Source organism: Cetorhinus maximus, chromosome 8 (genome assembly GCF_964194155.1).
Source record: "Cetorhinus maximus chromosome 8, sCetMax3.hap1.1, whole genome shotgun sequence".
Taxonomy (NCBI): Eukaryota; Metazoa; Chordata; class Chondrichthyes; order Lamniformes; family Cetorhinidae; genus Cetorhinus; species Cetorhinus maximus.
Genome location: NC_135886.1, coordinates 43,928,834 through 43,943,796, shown reverse-complemented (window position 1 = coordinate 43,943,796; position 14,963 = coordinate 43,928,834). Strand labels below are relative to the sequence as shown.

The 14,963-nt window shown below is 41.9% G+C and overlaps 1 protein-coding gene across 4 annotated transcripts in view; it reads left to right on the top strand.

Annotated features, from left to right (window-relative positions):
• The window catches only part of pacsin1b (protein kinase C and casein kinase substrate in neurons 1b), a 273,452-nt gene that overhangs the window by 62,818 nt on the left and 195,671 nt on the right, over positions 1-14,963 (top strand). The window contains exon 4 of one of the 4 annotated variants that reach the window (XM_078546745.1): positions 11,250-11,392. The exons of the other annotated variants lie outside the window; for them this stretch is intronic. The gene's annotated coding sequence lies outside the window, so the exon portion shown is untranslated. The remainder of the gene's footprint in view (positions 1-11,249; positions 11,393-14,963) is intronic. 4 annotated transcript variants of the gene reach the window in all.

The window sequence follows — 14,963 nt, the reverse complement described above, 5'->3', positions numbered from 1 at the left end:
CACATTCTCCTAGAGGATATTTTCTATGAGTTTTTAGTTGGCTATTGCACAATAGACTTCGATTGATTCTGTCCCAATGTAATCAAGCGTTTCAATAACCATTCCCAGGAGATAGCTGATCTTGATGGAAGGGTATGATCTTATTTTGACGGAATATTGGGCCAGTGGAGCAACCAACATTAGGGCCAGGACATTTTAAAGCACAGGTGCCATTTAAGTAAGTTGAGCCCAATTCCAGGAGGTGGTAGGGGGGGCATCTGAAGTGATCACAGGAAGGTGGGAGAATAATTCTCCTGGCTCCCAAAGTGTTAGTGTCTTGTCAATTACTTTAAGGCTAAGCAAAACAGGTGATGGGTATTAATTGTCTTTGAGCACATACAAATAGCGGGGGATAAAGGGGAGATGGTGACATAGTGGTAATGTCACTGGACTAGTAATCCAGATGCCCAGGCTAATCCTCTGGGAACATGTGTTCAAATCCCACCATGGCAGCTGGCGGTATTTAAATGTTCAAAAAGAGCATATAGATAGGGGATAGCTGGGGCACTGGGTTGTGTGGGAGGAAAGCTGTGAGACTGAACAAGTCAATAAACCTTCTCAATAAAGAAAAGCTCTGTCTTGGTTTCGGCTTCAGTTGGCTTGGATCCTATCAGCACAGAGAAGCACTCATCCACCTGCTTCAAAGGAAACCTAAAATCAACAGACCTTTTTATGCACTCTTTGGGTCTGCTGCTCCTTAGTGTCAGATAGCCCTGGCAAGGCTGGCATTAGGCACCAATATTGCTGATGCAGGTTAAAATCTTCTCAGGGCCTGAATCATGTCATTAGGTCCTGAAATTTGAATTTTCAAGAGGCCCTTGTGCATCTGGGGTTGCCCGAATTGCACCTATTAATGTGTTATGCGCTGTGTAGATCCAGTGAGTGCCACTTTGCTCATATCTTAAACCCTTCCCTGCATACCCCATCCTCATTGAGCACGAGGAGGGGGTGTTGAATTTGGGAATCATCTGTTTCCTTCACCAGTATGCTCATTTGTGGAAATACACTTCTGTGTATAGGCAGATTTGGATTGTAATATAATCAAACATGGATACATTGGTTTCTAGTCTGGTGATCAGTAAATCAATGGTAAGTGAAGTGCTGGAGATGTCAAAGACCAAGGCAGACACAGATGTATTGCTAGCATACTTAATAAAAACTGAGCTTATAAGCTTGTCATAAATGTAGCGGGCTTAATTTTAAAAAATTCATTCATGGGAGGTGGAGATCATGAAGGCCAGTGTTTATTGCTCCCGCCCCTGGTTGCCCTTGAGAAGCTGCTGGTAAGCCATCTTCTTGAATGCAACTGAGTGGCTTTCTAGGTAATTTCAGATTCAACAATATTGCTGTGGATGTGTCTAGAGCCACACATAGGCCAGATCTAGTAAGGGTGGCAGATTTCCTTCCCTGAAAGACATTAGTGGCCTAGTTAGATTTTTACAACAGTGCAATAATTTCATGGCAAGCATTACTGATATTAGCTTTTTAATTCGAGATTTATTTAAGTAATTGAATTTAAACTCCCTGGCTGTCATGGTGGGGATTTGAAATCTTATCTCTGAATTATTAGTACAGGCCTTTGGATTACTAGTCTAGTAACACAACCGCTATGCTACTGCTATGCTACCTTAGTATCACAACAATAGCATTAGCTGGATTTCTCACAACAATAACTTGTATTTCTATAGCACCTTTAGCATAATAAAACGTCCCAAGGCACTTTACAGGAGCGTAATCAAACAAAATTTGAAAACTCAGCCTCATGAACAAATGTGAGGACAGATGAACAGAGGCAGGTTTTAAGGTGAAGCTTAAGACATGGAGGAGAGGTTTTAGGGATGCAGTTCAGAATTTAGGGTCTTGGCAGCTGAAGGCCCAGAATCAATGGTGGAGTGATTGAAATTTGAATTATTCAAAAGGCCAAAGTTAGAGATACGTAGCTATCTTGTGGGCTGGAGGAGATTACAGAGAGAAAGACAAGGCCCTGGAGGGATTTTAAAACAAGGATGAAAATTTTAAAAATTGATGCGTTGCTTAACCGAAAGCCAGTTTAGGTCAGTGAGCACAATGATGATGCGTGAAGAGGAATTGATGTGAGTTAGGACACAGGCAGCAGATTTTTGGATAACCAAGTTATGGAAGGTAGAATGTGGAAGGCTGGCCATGAGTGCATTGGAATAGTCAAACCTAGGGGAGAAATATCGCGTGATGCTACAGAGGTGGGAATAGGCAGTCTTAGTGATGGTGTGGATGTGTGGTTGAAAGCTCATCTCTGGGTCAGATAGGACATCAAGGTTGCAATCAGTCTGATCCAGCCTCTGACAGTTGCCAGGGAGAGAGATGGAGTCAGTAACTAGGAAAGGGAGTTTATGACCAAAGACACTGGCTTCAGTCTTCCCAATGTTTAGTTGGAGGATATTCCTACTCAACCAGTACTTTTGGCAGGAAGAATGAAAATGAAGCATATTATCTAAATGGTGCGAGATTGCAGATCTCTGAGATGCAGAGGGATCTGGGTGCCCTAGAGCATGAATCGCAAAAGGTCAGTATGCAGATACAGCAAGTAATTAAGAAAGCTAATAGAATGTGATTGTTTATTGCGAGGGGAATTGAATGCAAGAGTAGGAAAGTTTATGTTTCAGTTATACAGTGCATTGGTGAGACCGCATCTAGAGTACTATGTACGGTATTGGTCTCCTAATTTAAGGAAGGATGTCAATGTGTTGGAAGCAGTTCAGTGAAGGTTTACTGGTCTTGTACCTGGAATGGGTGGGTTATCTTATGAGGAAAGGCTGGACAGTCTAGCCTTGTATCCGCTGGAGATTAGAAGAGTAAGAGGTGACATGATTGAAACTTATAAGATCCTGAGGGATCTTGACAGGGTGGATGTGGAGAGGATGTTTCCTCTTGTGGGAGAATCTAGTACTAGGGGTCACGGATTAAAAATAAGGTCACCCATTTAATATAGAGATGAGGGGTAATTTTTTCTGAGGGTCATGAGTATTTGGAACTCTCTTCTTCAAAAGACGTGGAGGCAGAATCTTTGAATATTTTTAAGACAGAGGTAAATAGATTCTTGATAAGCGAGGGGGTGAAAGGTTATTGGGGGTAGGCAGGAATGTGGGGTTGAGTTTAAAAAACAATCCGATCAGCTGTGATCTTGATGAATGGCAGAGCAGGTTCAAAGGGCCGAGTGGCCTACTCCTGCTCCTAATTCATATGTTCGTATGGATTGTGGGCAAGCAGCCTAACAGTTTAGGGCTCTAGACTGGCAAGAGAGGTGATGTTCAAGTAGAGCTGGCTGTCGTCATTGTGCATGTGCAAACTGATACCGTGATTTCAGATGGTGTCACTAAGGGGCAGCATGTAGATGAGATAGGAAAGGGTCAAGGATGGATCCCTGGGGACAATAGAAGTAATGGCGCAAGAGCAGAAAGAGAAACCATTGTAAGTGATTTCTCTAGCTATGACAGGATAACCAAGATAGATCCAGGCAAATGCAGTCCCGTCCAGTTGGAGGACAGTGGAGAGGTGTTGGAGATGAATGATTATCAACCATGTCAAAGGCTGCAGACGGGCCAAGAAGGACAAGGAAGTACAGCTTACCTTTGTCACAATCGTGTAAAATATTATGTTTTGACTGAGTGTTTTCAGTGCTGTAGCTGGGCAGAAACCTGATTGGAGGGATTCAAACATGGAGTTCTGTGAAAAATGGGCGCAGATGTTCAAGGACTTTGGAGAGGAAAGAAAGTTGGGAAAGGGAGTGGTAGTTTGCAAGGGCATTAGAAATATCCAAGATTACAGTATGCTTTTAGTTAGTCTTGGTGCACCCCTGGTGTAACAGTGTCAGTGAAAAGCAGCTTCTTGGTGTCCTGAGAAAAGATACATAGAGAGGCTGTATGTTGCTAAACCAACATATTAATTTTTCTTTTGACTAGATGTTACTACTTGGTGCTGAAGCATTTTTCTGTAAATACGCTTGCAAGCATGAATATGCCTGACTTAGAGGTTCAGAGTTCAAGCCCCATCCCAGAGACTTGAACACAAATCTAGGCTGACATTCCAGTCCATTGCTGAGCAAGTGCTGTAATATCAGACATTTCTTGTCTTTGAAGGTGAATAAATCACCAGGGCAGGATGGATTGTATCCAGATTGTTAAAGGAAGCCAGAGGGGAAATAGTGGATGCTCTGAGGATCATTCTCCAATTTTCATCAGATACAGGCAAGGTACCAGAGGATTAGAGGTCTGTGAACATTGTACCAATATTTAAAAAGGTTTGAAGGATAGGCCAGAAAATTATAGGCTGGTCAGTCTGACATTGGTGGTGGGCAAATTATTGGAAGCAATTCTGAGACAGGATAAACTGTCACTTAGGCACAAATTGATCCGGGATAGTCAGCATGGTTTTGTTAGGGGTAGATCATGCCTTATGCAATTTAATTTTTTGAGGAAGTAACAAGGAGGATTGATGAGGGTAGTGCAGTTGATGTTGTTTACGTGGATTTTAGTAAGGCATTTGACAAGGTCCCACATGGCAGACTGGTCAGAAAAGTGAGATCCCATGGGATACAGGGGAAGGTGCCGAGTTGGATCCAAAATTGGCTCAGTGACATGAAACGAAGGGTAATGGTTGTTGGGGCATTTTTGTGAATGGAAAGCGGTTTCCAGGGGCATTCCACAGGATTCAGTGTTGGGGCCTTTGCTGTTTGTTGTGTATGTTAATAATGTGGGAGGTGTGATTGGGAAATTTGCAGATGATGCAAAAAATTGACCATGTAGTTGATAGTGAAGAGGATTGGTGTTGTCTTCAGAAAGAGATAGAAACATAGAAAATAGGAGCTGGAGGTGGTCATTCAGCCCTTCGAGCCTGCTCCGCCATTCAGTATGATCATGGCTGTTCCTCCCATCTTAATGCCATCTGCGCTCTCACTATACCTGTTGACACTTTTAGATTCTAGAAATCTATCTATTTCCTCCATAAATATATTTAGTGACTTGGGGCAGAATTTTCCCCCCGTTTGGAGGGTGGGGTGGGGGAGGGTGTGTGTGCAGGAGTGGGTGTGAACCCGATCAGATCCATGCCGCCATTTTACATGGACGGGCCAATTAAGGCCTGCCCAGCATGATGCACATCTGCAAGCACTGTGTATTCCCGGGGGGGGTTATTCCCTGAATCGGGACCTGCGCCCTTTCGTGCAGCCGACTCTGGTGCGCGCGCCCGCCAAACTGAAGATCAGAATGACACGCGGTGATGTTGGGACGCATGCCCGATGTCACCATGCGTCATTTTACACGTCGTTGAGCGGGGCCCGCCCCCGCACACTGACCAGAAGATTCAGGCCTTATGTTTGGTTGAGTGGCTGGAAAAGTGGCGAATGGAATTCAATCTGGAAATGTGTGAGGTAATGCATTTAGAGAGGGCAAACAAAGCAAGGGAATACTCAATGAACAGGAGGACATTGAGAGGGGTTGAGGAAGTGTGAGACTTTGGAGTGCATGTCCACAGGGTCCCTGCAGGTAGGTGGATAAGGTGGTAAAGAAAGCATATGAAATGCTTTTCTTTGTTTCATGAAGTATTGAATACAAAAGCAGGGATGTAATGATGGAACTGTATAAAATGCTGCTGGTTAGGCCACAGCTGGAATTTTGTTTACCGTTCTGGTCACCACATTACAGGAAAGACATAATTGCTCTGGAGAGAATACAGAGGAGATCTGCAAGAGTGTTGCCAGGACTGGAAAATTGCAGCTGTGAGGCAAGATTTGATAGGCTAGGTTTGTTTTTCTTAGGACAGAGGAGACTCTGGGGTGACCTAATTGAGGTGTGAAAAATTGAGGGGCCGAGATAGGGTAGACAGAAAAGATCTATCACCCCTAGCTGAGGAGTCAATTATTGGGAGGCATAGATTTAAGGTGATTGGTGGAAGGATTGGAGGGGACATGAGGTAAAACATTTTCACCCAGAGGGCGGTGGGTGTCTGGAATTCACTGCCTAAATTGGTGGTTGAGGCTGAAATGCTTGTTATGGCACAGAGGATGGTAAATGCTGAGCTGCTCAAATCCCAAAGGGAAACTTGAAACGACTGCCACAAGTTTTGCAATTTGCGTATTTATTTCGAGATGCATGCCTTGAATTCAGTAGTAATAAGTCCAATGAGTCTTAAGGTTTTTACAAACTAAGTTAAACATTTATTAACAAAAGAAATTATTTTAAGCACATACATAGGTCTACAAATTACTACTATGATAACTCCTAGCTCCCGTAATTAATCTGTCTCCCAGTTACACCTCCGTTAAGGCAACAGTAAAAACACACAGATTTTAAAAGACCCAGGCAAAGTAACATGATACCCTGAACAGTCTAGTTCACAGTGAGTTTATCTCAGCTTTGGTTCCTTGTAGACAGCAGCTTGAGGCTTTTCACACTTGTTAGATTTTAAAATGCCTTCTTTCCTACACACAACCTCATCTCCTTTCTACTGATTTCCTGTTTTTTTGATTTTACATCCCATTGTCCCAATATGTACTTTCAACTCTAGTTTTCTAATAATAAAAATTTTTCATAGTACCAATTTTATCAGTAAACTTTGGGGAAAATAAACACACTGTTTGGCTTAGCCTCTGTTGGTTAGGTATAATACCTTACCACCTCTTTGAAATTCACTACCCGGGTCTACCTAAAAAATCCAAATTTTCCTTTTACACCTCACATTCTACAACTTAACCATGTTTACCTATTTAACATGTTTACCTATTTAACATTTCAAACTTGGCTTGTCTTCTGATACATCAAAGCCTTCAGACCAACCGTCTTTAATTCAATTCATTCTTTCTGTCTCTCACTTATACACACACACAAACGCACACTCTCTATTCCTATCCTCACAATTTATTCCAATAACATTATGAAAATTATTATATTTTCCTGGCACACTCAACTCATTTAAAAGGCACTTGGATCTGCACCTGAAGTGAACCTGCAAGGCTACAAACCAGGTGCTGGAAAGTGGGATTAAAAAACAGATACTGACCAAAATAAACTTAGTTCAATTAAGTGCCAAATGGAACCTTATCATCAATATCTTGAAACTGGTGAAAGAAGCCCACTTCAGGTGACCAATGGTCACGTTTGTGACCTATAGCTCTTTTCACGGTGTCACACAAACACACAGGCACATCCTGCAGTTTTAACTGTCTATCTGCGAGTGGCCAAACTTTCTGAACCTTGGAGCCACATACAATAACCTTCAGATATTTGAGACCCACGAGGATACAGACAACATTTACACATGTTTTTCTTACTATTGTCTGGTAAGATGATGCTTGCATTTGTTAAGGCTAATTACTGCTAGAGGTAGAGGTCTTGAGAGTCTCCATCCTGGATACAAGTCTTTGAAAATCTGGCCGACATCTTGTCGAGGCGATTTGAAGGATGGTGTTGATTTGTAAGGACTGCACAATGTTTGGACTTTACAAACTTTATCACAGTTCGGTGATTTACAGCAGTATGTTGTGGCAAAAAGTTGAAAGAAGTTGCAGACTAGTCATCTTGAGTTGAGGATACTTCGCTTTTGGCACTTGCTTCCAGAACACTTTTGTAGATAGGGATTTATGCATCATCTTTAAGCCCTGGTCCTCAAAAGTTCAATTTCCACAGAAGATGTTTCTATAAGCAGGGATTTGAGAATCGTTCAACTGTGGATCATATAAACCATGAATGGGTTTACAAGAAAAGTGAAGCAGGGTCTTGGCTTCTGTAAGTCATCAAACTTGGACCGAAGTAATCAAGTAGTCCTTGCAATTTACCTTTGTATTCCTCCAGATTGTAATCTTTTACTTCAATTTCAGGAAATGTGATTACCCTACTCTGGAGATTGGGGAAGTGGCTGAAGTTTCTTGACAGTAGGTCTCTCTGCAGAAACTTGCTTTATTCTGAAAGCTGAAGATGCTTTGATCAAGGTCAGAAATAATCTTATCCTTCCCCTGGAATGCCAAGTTTAGAGTTTGCAGGTGTTGCGTTATGTCAGTAAAAGAATCAGATCCTGCACCCATTCATCATCATCCAGTTGTAGATATGACCTATTCCTGTCATGAAACCAATGATAGGCTCCAATAATTCAACAAATAAGATATTGCTCCTTGATAACTGCCTCAATGCAGTAGAAAGAAACTTGGGTTTGTCTTCAAGATCCAACTCTTCAATTAAATTTCTGAACTGACATTTTGAACGGATGAAATTGACTATTTCTCGGACAGTTTCCATAACACTTTTGTACTTGAAGTGCCTGCTTGCTAAATGATCACGATGAATGATGCAATGAAAAGAGAGAAACTCTGGAAATTCAGGGTCAGTCTTCAAGAGCCCAATAAGGCCTGCCTTTTTTCCCACCATAGCAGGTTCCCCCTCTCCAAGTTTATTCACTGGTACATCAACATCCGTCAATGCTTTGTCAAGTGCGTTCTTTGTTAATACCATGAGTGGTTCTTTTAGGGCTACCAAGTCCAATGTTTCTTTACGTGTCTGCAGATGTAACTGTAAAACAGCAAATGTTACTAGCTGTGGGCTATCTTGTATATTTGTGGACTTATCGAGAGCTAAGTTGAATGCTGGAGAATTCTTGCATCTTGCAACATCGGCATTGATGTAGGAAATACTCTGTATTTACTCCAGTGATACTACATCTCTCATAGTGTGGCATGAAATTGGAATATTTGTTATTGGTGCTGAAGTTTTTTTTTGGACCTAAAATTGCAACGACCTCAGCAATATTCTTCTTTGTAAATTCTTCATTAGAGTAAGAACACTTAGCATGAGTGAAATTCCAAGACATAGCAAAACTAGCTTCAGTCATTGAGGCAGCCTCCTTACTGAGAGTTGAAAGCAGAGTCTGCTGACTTTAGGCAGATTTTGAAACGGTTAGTTTTTCTGCAATTCTGATTTGGGAGGATATTCAGAAGAGAGGTTTCTGTGGTTCATTTCACAGTAATGTTTTAAGTTACTAACGTTGTAGAGAGTGAACGAAACATTGCAAAGGCACATAGGTGAATTAACTGTGAAGGCAAAATCTCCCTCACATTCTTGTTTAAAACTTCAGCTTTCTTCTTACTTCTGTTGCTTACAGCTTGACCTTTCCATTTTCATCAAGTTATGCAGGGTTTATTGGTGTAGGCCTGTGACAAATTTTCAGCTGTTTATTTGTATATAGCTCTCTACAGCCTTAAGCTTTTTCTCTTGTATTTTCCAGGCTTCCTTCACATGCAACCCAGATAGTGACGAAAACAAATCTGTTTCACTGAGACACATCAGAGCAAGCACATGCTCACTGTTTAACTGACTTTGGCAGCCTTGCTCTTCCAATGTGCAAAATTAGTCCAAGGTTTGAAAGAGAACTTGTAACCACCAACTGAGCCACAAATTTCAATCAGAATACCTGTGTCCCAATACAGCAGATTCTTAATCCCTCTCCTGTGTTCGGTGTTATACTGTTTCCTCCCTTTTCTGGATGGAGGCCACAATTTGGAAGAGGCTTTGCCTCTCCACAACCCAACCAGTTAGACACCGTGGGTATGTGTTCTCCTGCTTTCAGATGAGGCCTTCCAGCAGCTGTTCTCCTCAGTCTAAACCTTTTCTCATCAGCTCATTCCAGCCACATCTCCAGATTTGCCGCAAGGAGGGTGGGTTAGGGAGCTGGAGTGACAGCTTCAAATGGTGTTGGTCATGTGGCCCTACATCAAACCAGCAGGAAACTCCTGAGCGCTGCTGCCTATTCTCTCGTGAAGCTGACCATTTCCTGTGGTCATTTTAGAGCAGCCTTGCACCCTCAAAAAAAAACCTCCTGTCAGGGCTTAAGACAACGACAGATCATAATGGCAGGGCTGTAAATCAGGTGGGAGCTGCACTCTTATGCAAGAATCATATGTGGCTTGGCCGCCTGTGCACGAGAACTAGATTGCAGATAGGTATCAGCCTGGTTCGATCACTTGCACACAGTGGTTATATTATGTATTGAGCAAAGCTAAATTGATTTTTAGAGGAATTATAATACAAGTGAAACCCACTAAAGTGTGGATGGTGTAATTTGGATTTCTTGAAAGCGTGGTTGCAGATTCAAAGAACCAAGATAATCTTTAGGAAACAACATTTTGCTCACACTAGGGGAAATGACAAGACAATATTTAATGTTTTCTGGGGTGTTGGAGGGAATCTAAAACTAAACTGTGGAGGTTAATGCCCTTTGAGTAGAGGTCCTGAAGTGGAGAAAAATGAAACCTTGAGGATTTGGTAATGTACTAAAAAAAATTAAGTGAGGCTAGTGCCTAGCTAGAACCACTGCTCTCTGACTGTCAATGGGTGTGGTGCTTTACACCGTTCTTGCATTTATCTTCCAAAGTTTTATGAACTTGAATTATGATTTCATCATTGTTTGCAGAAAGCCAGTAATTAATTTAACCTTTTTGCTGTGACTAATTCATTATGTATATTCTAGAATAAAAGTTAAACATCAGAAGCTGATGTAATAATGTTAGATCACATGACCAAATTAAGACAGATCTAGGAGGAGGAGAAGCTCCAACATTGTGTAGAAGTCCAAATCACTGTCGTGGTGCAGAAGGAGGCCATTTGACCCATTGGGTCTGCACTAGCTTTCTGAAAGAGCATTCCACCTAGTCCCACTCCCCTGCCTTATCCCCATCACCTTACACATTCTCTCTTTTCAGGTAACAATCCAATTCCCTTTTAAATACCTCAATTGGACCTGCCTCCACCACCCTTTCAGGAAGTTTGTTCCAGACACCAAACACCTCTGGGTGAAAAAATTTTTCCTCTCATCATATTTACTCCTTTTGCCAATTATTTTGAATCCGTGCCCTCTAGTACTTGAGTGGGAACAGTTTCTCACTATTTACCCTGACCTTACCCCTCAGGATCTTGAATACCGCTGCCAAATCTCCTCTCAGCTGCCTTTTCTCCAAGGAAAAGAGTCCCAACCTCTCCAATTTATCCTCACAGCTACAGCTTTTTATCCATGGGAATCAAGAGTAACGGTTTTGAGAAACTACAGACTCGAGCAGCATACATTGGAAGAATAGACAATTCCCAAAACCCCGTCTAGACCCTGTCCACACATCGAAATCTATATAAAAGGAACAGTGTTGTTGCTATGCTATCTGTGTTTACTGGAGATATATTCTTTGCTCAATTTAATAGCATGGAATCCTCATTACCACTCCCAGAACCATTTCAGAGTGGAGAAGGCTCACAACAGATCCAGGACTGGGAGACTGGAGAGAAAAAGGTTCACAAGCTACAGAACTGCTTCAGGATTACACAAAACAGATCGAAAAGACTAGGTCAGTACACAACTTTGTGGTAGAACCTATCTCTTACGGCCTGATAGGCAAGGAACTGATGAGACTTCAACTTCTTATGAAGAAGTCTTGCGAGCTTTCGATTCTTATTTCAGCATCCGTTGGATTTTAATAATGGAGAAGGCTATATTTAATAAAGGAAAGCAAAGAGCAGATGAAAGCATGATCAATGATCTCTGTAGGCTGGCAGAGAACTTGCAATTATGGAGCCTAAAGGATGAGATGATTCATGACAGGATTGTGGTGGGGTCCTAGCAGAGCATTACCAGATCTCTTGCAAACAAGAGGATTTAAAACTAGTGAAAGCAGTGCAGATTGCAAGGTAACCGAAGCTCAGGAAACAGAATCGGGCATTTGTCTGTGAGGAGGGAGAGGTCTCGTGGAGAAGATTGTGAGACCAGTTTGTAGAGGGGGTGCACCAACCGCCATTTTGAAATCTATTTGATGTGCCGAGAGCAAACTGCACAAGCAAGAAGAATGTCCAGCAGGGGGCAGAGTGCCACAGCTGTGGAAAACAGGCCTCTTCAAAGCTGTTTGTCAGCGCTTTCGAGCAACAACCTGTAAAAAGAGGGAGAAAATGTTAAAACGGAGCCACATACAGGAAGCGGAAGAACCATAAGCAAAGGAACAAACCTTCCTGCGGGAAGTAAATGATACTGAAAACAAATATTAGTGTTAAAGTGGATAGACATCCCACAGCGTTTAAAAATTAGACACAGAAGCAGGGGTTTCTGTTTTATCAGATGAAGTTAAATGGCTCAAACAGATTACATTGCAGCCCTCATCTAACAAATTACAAGGTTCTGGTGGGTCAGCTTTAAGAGTGAAAGGCCAACTCAGGGCAACACTTGAAATATAAAGATCGAGAAATCCTCGAACCTCTGTCATTCAAAATCATGAGTGCTCTCTACTAAGCAGAAAGGCATGTCTAAAACTGAAACTAATCTATGAAGTGAATGAAGTTGCTGATGTGAACTACAGCAGTACATTTCAAGATGAATTTCCAAAATTGTTTAAAGGCCTAGGGAAGTTGAAAGACCCGAGTACCATATCGCCCTACGAGCTGATGCTAAACCAATTTGCTTTTTTACACTGAGGAAAGTCCCTCACCCACTCTTGGACGAAGCCAAGGGCGAAATTGAAAAGATGCAGCAGCGAGGGGTTATCTTAATGGTCACCACGCCCACAAAATGAGGTTCAGTAATGGTTACAGTCCCAAAAGTCAAGGGGCTCTCAGTACCTGCATGGATTTAACTCAACTAAACAAATCAATGGCACATGAGATCCACATGAAGGCCTCAGTGGATGAGGGACTTGCCAAACCAGCCAAAAGTACCCTAAATAATCGTTTGGTAGTACAGAACTTGTATACTTGAAAAAAGAGACCATGTTGAAGCTTTTTGTCTTGCTCTCATCATGACATTTGCAAGAATACTAATATAAGGGGAAAACAACAGTTTATACTGTGTGAAGAGAATGCTGATTGGTTGGCAAGTAGACTGTGGTAGAGGCGTTGCCAAGGAGAATGCACTAGTGATGGTGACTGACAGTTAACTGCCAAGCATTGTTTGAAATTTAAACCAGGCAGCTTGACCTTGATGATCAAGGCATTGCCCTGAGGAATGAGCCAGCAAATGGCTGTCACTTATTTTGTTAGCTGAAACAGGCGCAATGTTTGTACACGCAGCATCCAGTACATGCAAATGCGCCACACTAATTGGTTGTCAGCGTAATTCTTAGCACTGAGGATTTTAGCAAATGTTGCCCAATTGCTGAATCACACCTAATGGTGGGCACTGTTTTGAGTTTTGCAAGCATGGGCTGGTTGGGTATGGTCTGTACCTTGCTCATTGTGAACAGCAGCTGGGACATGCTGTTTGATATGATCTGCAGTTTTAGGGATGTACAGCCTACACACCTTCTTTCAGCAATACCCAAGTACTTTATTTACCAAACTGGATGTGAACAGTGAGGAGAAAGACAGAGATAACATTTCATGTCCGTATGACTCTTTTGAAGAAAAGTCATACGGACTCAAAATGTTAACTCTGTCTTTCTCTCCACTTTTGCTGTTAGACCTGCTGAATTTTTCCAGCATTTTCTGTCTTTTGTTTCAGATTTCGAGCATCCTGCAGTGTTTTGCTTTTATGTCAATGAACAGTGGATTTTGCTAGTTGCCTCTGGGCAAAGAATCCAGATTGCTGACCACGTTTGGAATGCCATTTGGTTGTTTTTGTTTCAATAGATTACCCTTTGGAATAGCGTCCGCTGCAGAAATTTTCCAGAGAACAATGTCTCGCATTCTAGAATGCATGGAAGGAGTAATATGGCATATGGGTGACATACTTGTACATGACTTCACAAGAGAACAGCTAATTGCAGAGTCAAAGCAGTCCTGGGAGTTTTACAGGCCTACCATTGAATGAAAAACGTGAGTTTGCCAAAATTATGATCAAGTTTCTAGGTCACATACTACAAACTATTGGAATCACGGTTGATCTATAAAAAAACGAAAGTGATCAGAGGATTTCCACAACCCAGAAACTTAACTGAGCTTCAAAGATTTCTTGGGGTGGTGAACCAAGTGGGCGAGTTCCTTCCAAATTTAACAGAGGTCAATAAGCCCTGGAGACAGCTGTTGAGTCAGGGTCAACGGTGGTGCTGGAATGTGAACCAGCAAAATGCTTACAAAAGGATTAAACAACTTTTAAACTCTTCTGAAATCTTGGCACATTATGACCCAGAAGTACTGACCATTGTAGCAACAGATGCATTGTCTATAGATCTGGAGGCAGTTTTATTTAAAGTGCAGAGAGATGGCAAGTGTAGTGCCTCTAGGCCACTAACAGAAACAAAATGACGATATGTCGCAATAGAGAAGGAAGCATAAACATGTGAAAATTTTCAGACAATGCTATGGGATCAAGTTTCAAAATTGAAACAGACCATAAGCCACCAGTCGCCTTTGAACATGAAAGAAATTGCAAAGATGCTGCCCAGAATCCAGCGGTTGAGACGAAGATTGATGAGATATGACTCCATCTCACAGTATATACAAGGGAAGTATCAAACCACAGCACACACTGTCATGAATACCTCAGAAACAACCAAACAAGATGATTAAATTTGCCCTTCATCGAGGAGGTTGAAGCATGTACATCCTTAATAACTCAGCAGCTACTTGCAAGAAATAAAACAAGCCCAACAGTGAGATGTGGAACATCTCCAAATCCAAGAATATTGCCTTGAAGTATGGCTAGACTATATCCCCACTAACCTGATACTATGGCAGTACTTTGAACAGCACAGGCACCTCACTGTCATTGACGACATAGTAGTCTTCGACAAGGGAATAATACTGAGAACACTTGATATTCTTCAAAGACTTCACCAAGGTCATCTAGGAATAGCAAAATGCTGTGTGAGAGCACAGCAATCAGCCTGGTGGCCAGGAATTACTCATTCTGGAAGAAATGATTTCGAACTGTCTTGTTCTGTAAACAGCCAAGAACGAAAAGAACCACTATTAATAGAAACATAGAAAATAGGATCT